Source organism: Elaeis guineensis, chromosome 6 (genome assembly GCF_000442705.2).
Source record: "Elaeis guineensis isolate ETL-2024a chromosome 6, EG11, whole genome shotgun sequence".
NCBI lineage: Eukaryota > Viridiplantae > Streptophyta > Magnoliopsida > Arecales > Arecaceae > Elaeis > Elaeis guineensis.
The window spans coordinates 37,189,574-37,196,924 of NC_025998.2; the positions used below are offsets into that span (position 1 = coordinate 37,189,574).

General features: G+C 34.6%; 1 pseudogene; it reads left to right on the forward strand.

Moving 5' to 3' along the window:
- The first annotated feature begins 2,258 nt into the window (after positions 1-2,258).
- LOC140858977 (small nucleolar RNA R71) lies at positions 2,259-2,356 on the forward strand (annotated as a pseudogene).
- The last annotated feature ends 4,995 nt before the right edge of the window (positions 2,357-7,351 follow it).

The window sequence follows — 7,351 nt, forward strand, 5'->3', positions numbered from 1 at the left end:
TGATTCCAGCATCTAACCACTTTACCACCTCTTTCTTTACTACTTCACGCATGTTTGGGTTCAATCTCCTCTGCATATCTCGATGGGGTTTGGCATGTTCCTCAAAATGAATATGGTGCATGCAAATGGAGGGGTCAATTCCTTTTAAATCGGCAATGGACCAACCGATAGCCTCTTTGTGTTCCTTCAGAATACCAACAAATTATGCTTCCTGATTAGGGGTCAAGTCTGATGCAATGATTGTCGGGAGGGTATCATTGAGTCCTAGAAATACATACTTGAGCATAGCAGGAAGGAGTTTTAATTCTAACGTAGGTGGTGATTCTAAAGATGGGACTATTGGTGTACTGGCTAATGTGGGCAATGACTCATACTTGATTGTCCATGGAGGAGTAGTTTTATCGTGTGGTGTATCCAACAAGATGTTAACTTCTTTCATATATTCCTCAAAGTCATACACTCCAAAGTGAGCCAAGCAAGTATCTAAGGGGTCTGGTGCTAGAATTATGGGTGTTGCATCTTCTATAATGTCTTCTAGTGTATCTACTTCGAAGCAACTATCCATTGATGGTCCTTGGGAAGCACCAAACACATTCAGTCTTAGTTTCTTATTCCCAAACGATACGTCCATGACTTCTGTCCTACAATTAATGCATGCATTTGCCGTAGCTAGGAAGGGTCATCCTAAGATAATGGAAATTTGTCTGGGGTTGCCACTTAGTTCCATGTCGAGAACCAGAAAATCAACTGAAAAGTAAAACTCATCTACCTTGACCAAGACATCCTCAAGCATTCCATGTGGTTCCTTAATTGATCTGTCGACTAACTGTAGTGTGACTGATGTGGGTTTCAGTTCTCTGAATCCAAAAAGTTCATACACCGAACTAGGTAAAAGATTCACTCTTGCCCCTAAATCCAAAAGAGCTTTTTCAATGTGATAATCTCCTATAACACAGGAAATGATGGGGGCTTCTAGGTCCTTAAGCTTTGGAGGAGTGGCATGCTGGAAGACAGAACTAGCCTATTCAGTGAGGCATACTTTCTTTGGGATTTATGATCTAGATTTATGTTTTTGGGTGCACAAATCCTTAAAAAATTTAGCATAAGCAGGGACCTGTTTGATTGCGTCTAGAAGGGGAAGATTAATTTGGACTTGCTTAAACAATTCCAACATCTCATCGAGTTTTTCTTCCTTCTTATCTGTAGGAATAGGGGCTTTCAGGACATCCAAAAATGGGGCTTTAGACAAGTAAGATGATTCCGGTGTAGTTGGTTCATTCTCTATTTTCAGGTCCTCCTTGTTCTTGGGTGATTTGACTTCGGTTAGAGGTTTAGAGATGATCTCATTGGTTTTACTGGTGTGTTCAATGACCTTCCCACTTCTCAGAGTCATGATTGATTTGGCGTGTTCAGAAAAAGCTTTTGGGGTATTAGAGCTCTCAATCACAAATTATCCTCTTGGGTTGCTCTCGGATTGACTAGGTAATTTTTCTCCTTCCCTCCTACTGAATGCAGTCGCTAGTTGACCTATTTGGGTCTCTAGCTTAGCAATGGATTGTGTGTGGGAGTTAAGGATCTGAGTGTTGACTTCTAATCGTTCTAATACTTTCAGAACTTTTTCTTCAAAAGCTGAGCTGTGACCAGTAGTAGATGGTTGAGAAGTATTTTGAAATTGATGGTATGGTCCATGCCTATATGTTGGGTCCTGATATTGAGGTCGAAGTGCGGCAGGGCCAACCACTGGTTGTGGTCTCCAAAAAAAGTTTGGATGGTTTCTCCAACTGGGGTTATAAGTGCTCGAATATGGATCGTTTCCTGGTCTGCGAGCTTGTTGGACTTGAGCTTGCTGAACCTGCTCGTGCACAAACTCAGAAAATTGAGGTGCGGCTGGGCATTCACTAACAAAATGGTTCGGACTTGCACACAATGCACAAACTTCTTGGATTGGGTTAGGTGGAATCGGAGATTGTCCAGTATTTAGAAGACGATCTAATTTTTGGGACAGTTCATCTACCTTATGATGGATATCTATGGCATTTCCTACTTCATATATTCCACCTGTCTTTGGGTTTAACATGGGTTTATCTCTAATAGAGGTAGACATATGATGTAATGAATTTTCACTTAAAATTTTAAATAGTTGCCATGCCTCATCCTCACTTTTCAGTATGAATGTCCCACCGCATAATGCATCGACCATTTGTCGATGTCTTTCAGATAGCCCATCATAAAAATATTGGATTAACTGCCACTTGGGTACAGCATGGTGGGGATATTTTCTAATAAGGTCCTTTAATCTCTCTCATGTTTCATGAAATATTTTTTCATCTAATTGGAAAAAACTAGTTATGGCTTTCTTTATTAGATTAGTTTTTTCTATGGAAAAATATTTCTTGAAAAACTCTCCTTGCAACTGATCCCAGGTTGATATAGTCATGGAATCCAAAGTATGTAGCCAGTATTTGGCTTTGTCCTTAAGTGAAAAAGGAAATAATTTTAACCTAAGAGCATCATCGGAGAAGTTGTGAATTTTGACAGTTGAGCATATCTCAAGAAATTCTTCAAGATGTTTATAAGGGTCCTCATTACTAAGTCCATAAAATGAAGGTAACATTTGGATTATACTGAACTTAATTTCATATTGAGTGGCCTCCACAGGGAGCACTTGAATACAAGGAGAGTAGGTATATGTGGAAGGAGTAAAGTACTCCTTCAATTGCTTAGGTGGATCATTCTCCTGATTTCGGTCCATATTTTTATGTCTGTTGGCTCTAAAGGTTCTTTCTATTTCTGGATCAAAAGGTTGGATTTCTAGTCATAACGATCTACGGCCAAGCATACACCTTACAATTGTACTTTAGAGCAAACACAAAAAATTTTAGTTTTTATAATATATATATATATATATATATTTATAATAAATTGAGAAAAGAATGAAGAAAATCTAAAGAGAAGAACCTAAGAATCTTAAATCTATGAAAATGAAGAAATTAGTTAATGTTTAGATGTTAATTGCAATCAACTTAAACAAGCATAGAATCTCTATCCTAAGGTTAACTTAGATCTAGACAGCTCCTAACTGCTAAGACCGCCTTTGAGCACTCCAAGCTCAAGACTGACTAACTGACTCGGTCAGGTAAGCGTAAGATGTGGGAGGTTCCCTACTCATTGCTTTCCTTAGACACCAACTGAGTTGGCCAGGTCAGTCAACGGAACCAATTGAAAACCACTTTCTTTAACCACTTGTCTTAGACACCGAGCAATTAACCAATCCGCACTCGGTTCAACTCTAGAGCTTTCTTATCCTATTGATCTCGAAATCTTTAGGGGTTAACATCTAATTAATTTTAGATTAAGGTCTAGGTTATGCAAATGCAAGGGAGTGATTTGTGGGTCAAGGGTGATCAAATCCCCACCTTATCTGATTAATGGGTTATTGCCCTTAAGATTAATTATGGAGATGAGATGCAAAGAAACAAGGTGTCCAATCAAGTTAGAAATTTTTATATTTGAGGTTACACTATTTTAGTTAAGTATCATGAAATGTCAGTGGCTTTTTTTTTTAATTCAATCATGCCAAGATCCCCGGCAATGGTGCCAAAATTTGATGCGTAGTCGTTGATAGCACCAAAAATAACTCTACTCACTACGTAGGTAGGATGAGTCGAGATCGTATCCTCAGGGACCTTGGGCTAAGCTGAGATTGCAAAATAAAAGAAAGAAACATCGTTTTTGATTTAGAAAATAAATTATCTTAAAATTGATGTAATTAAAAAATAAAGAGCTCGAGAGTTTTGAATTAATTTTGTACTAGTAGAGTTGTATCTCTTTTTTTTAATTAAATAGATGTGATTAATCTTAGAAAAAATATCTGTTTTTCCTCGGCACGCCCCGTATCCGTAGATCACGGTGCGTCTCCAGAAAGAACTAGGTAAACAACTCTTCTTTCCTCGGTACGCCCCGTACCCGTAGATCACGGCGCGTCTCCGGAAAGTAAAAGTTGTTCCTAATATTAATCTAACAAGAAAGCATAAATAAAAGCATATGAAAGAGAGCAAATAAAGAACTCATGATGATTTAAATAAAAAGCATAATCTTTATTGCATATAAAGAAATACAAAAAAGTTTAGAACAATAAACCATCTCTGTATCGTTACAAAATTTCTTCTCCACTCCCGAAACTGCTAGCTTAGCTGCTCATGAAGTAGTCCCTTTCTATCCCTCTATGCAAGGCTCTAGAAGAATTTCTGGGCTCCCCCTCCAATGGGAGTACAAAAGTCTTTTTATAAGTATTAGGAGGGAGAAGTTTTACATGATTTTTCGATGTGGGACTAAAAAAATGCTAAAGACTAAAAGATGGATGGATGAGATGGAAAGATCACAAATAAATAAAGAAAATACAAATCTTTCCTCTCAAAGTATTTCTAAATATTAATTTTTTTCCTTTAATAAGCATCTGTTCATCCGCCAGCAAAAACTCCCCACGAACCCGCCTGCCGCGCGCCCGCTCACCGCGCGTCTGCACCTGCACGCCCGCACCCGCGCGTCTGCGCACGCCCACTTGCGATGCCGCGCCTGTGCCCACGCTCGCGCCCGCCCCGCGTCCGCGCTCGCACCCACGCGTGCCGCGTGAACACTGCCGCGTGAATACTTCTTTTTATATTCCAAAAAGAAACTTTATTTCTTCACAATGACGTCTATATCCTTTTGGATTCCTTGCATAGTATCTTCATTTTCTATAATACCGTATGTATCCTTCTTTTATTTTAATTTTATTTTAAGTCCAAATTTCTTCAAACTTGAGTCTTTTTGATCTATGAATCGGACTCTTTGTATCGACGATCATCTTTCCTGTAAAACATAAAAAAGAGCATCAAATTCTTAATAAATAAAATAAATTAAATATAATTTTCTGCTTTAAATGACTTAAATTAAGTGTTTATCACTGGGCTCATTGTCTCAGCCATTATATAAGATAATTCTATTAGTAAACTCTTTTATTTGTTTTAAGTTTTCATATTTAGAAGCTTTATATATTTAGGTTTGAGTCAGAGAAGAAGATCTAGGGGCAAAAAATTTAATCTAATTATCCAATTGATAGGTCAGAGGTATCTATAGTTTCGTATCATCGAATAGAATGTGTAGAAATTATTTGTTCAAGAATCGAAAGGGTGTATCGAAAGATATGCTTTCATATTGAAACTTATTAATAATATTTTATTTTTTTTATTTCAAGATACTGGGATATTTGACTCTCATCCACCAGCTGTTGGAGAGGAGCAAGAGGACGACGATAAGGATCTGGACTGATTTTCTTTTATTTTGATGTATTGTATTTTTTTGATACTGCTTATAAAATTATATAATTTATATTTTTAATATAATATAATTAGTTTTTTTATTTGTAATTGTTATATATCTTTGGATTTTAATTATAACAGGTGCGAGAAATCATAATTGATTGTAATTAATTAAAATAAATTTTAAAAAATATTATTATAATTTTTTTTAAAAAAATAATTATTACCAATGGCATTAGCGATTGTTAAAACCATCGCTAATAATAAAATATAGATTTTTTAAAAAAATAAAATTAAATATTATCGATGAAATTAGCGATGGCTTTAGTTATCGCTAATATTTATTAGCGATAATAAAGCCATTGCTAATTATTTTTAAAATTTTTTAAAATTTTATTTAAAAATAAAAAAATAATGATAGAGTTTAGCCATCACTAATACTGTCACTAATACCAATTATTAGTGATGGCTAATGAATCCATCGCTAATAATGATAATTAGTGACTAAGATTTTTTCAGTCATCAATTAGCGATAGCTATTATTAGTGACGGCAAATCCACTATTAGCAATGGCTAATAGCCATCGCTAATAGTCCAATTTTTTATAGTGAGAATCCTAATGTTAAGATCATGATCTTAATATAATCTAGCAATCAAAAAATTTAGCATAGAGAAGGATTGAAAAAGTTCAAATGGTCAACTAGCAAGCAATTTAGCAGGTGTAAAATGGAGAATTAGAGAGAATTAAAATTAAAGCAATTTACTGCAAAAAATTCTTCTCAATAATTTACTGACCATCATAGACACAGGATATCTTCCCCTCCTCACCCTTCAAGTCCTCTTCTCCAAAAAACACTACTAGGTCATAAAGCAGGCTTCTCACCTATCTAGTTCCTAAACTATACATTTAGTAGCTTGCCAACATTAAGATTAGGATTTCTCATTATGGTATGACAATTCAAGCATACAACTATTAGAATTGAGTATTCATTTTGCATCCTTTTCTATTATAGTCCAAGAACAAATGATAAATCAGATTTCAGGGACACTATGTTGGATTTATGGTTTCAAAAATGAATTTATGATTTCAAAATGGATTTTAAAACTAAATTTATCATCTAATTTTATATTTAATTTTGGAACATGTCAGGTCGGGGTTTTAGGTGTGGGAATTGAATCATGTATACAAATAGGAATGAATTCAATGTATGAATTTAAGGAAAGAAACTTGTGGGCAGTGAGTTAACCTTATATGGGACGTAGAAAGATATGTCTCTAGAGATTAGAATTCATAATCTTCATTTATCACCTTTATTGAGATGTTAAATATGATTTATAAAATTTATTATGAGAGTCTCTTGATATGACATTGAATATCTATAAATATCTCATTTGATCCTACAAGTGAGGCATGCTAAGAAATCTAGCCTAACTGAAAGAAGGAAGCCAATTGCTTGTAGATATCTTTTATTGCTATTCAAAGGAGGATATTTTTTATTTCTATTTGATGGAGGATTTCTTTTATGGTTATTTAGAGGAGGATCTCTTTTACTTTTATTCAAGGGAAGATCTCTATTAGTACTATTCAATGGAGGGTTTCTTTTATTATTATTCAAAGGAGGATCTAAAGTTGATATTCTTGTGGCATTATGTCTGGTATGGGAAATGAATTTTATAAGATTTATCATGAAAATGTTATGAAATCAAATATTTTATCTAACAAATACAAGTGATTGATGTCTCTATTGTTGTGAATTGTATAATAATTTCATATTAATACTTTGGAATCGTTAAGTTCTATAAATGAGATATTTGAATTTTTCATATAGAAACACTAAATTATTTTTGTAAAGACTAGATAGTTTAATTTCTTCAATATTACGTAAGATATATTTTCAATTCTATGATTGATCATTATTTAGTTGATCAACTTATGCTATTATTGCTTCATTTGAATATTCTATATCATAATTACATCTATTAGTTGGAGATTGAAAGACAAACTTTATTGCCTATCGCATCAAATCATAAGGCTTGCTATGTTATTATTT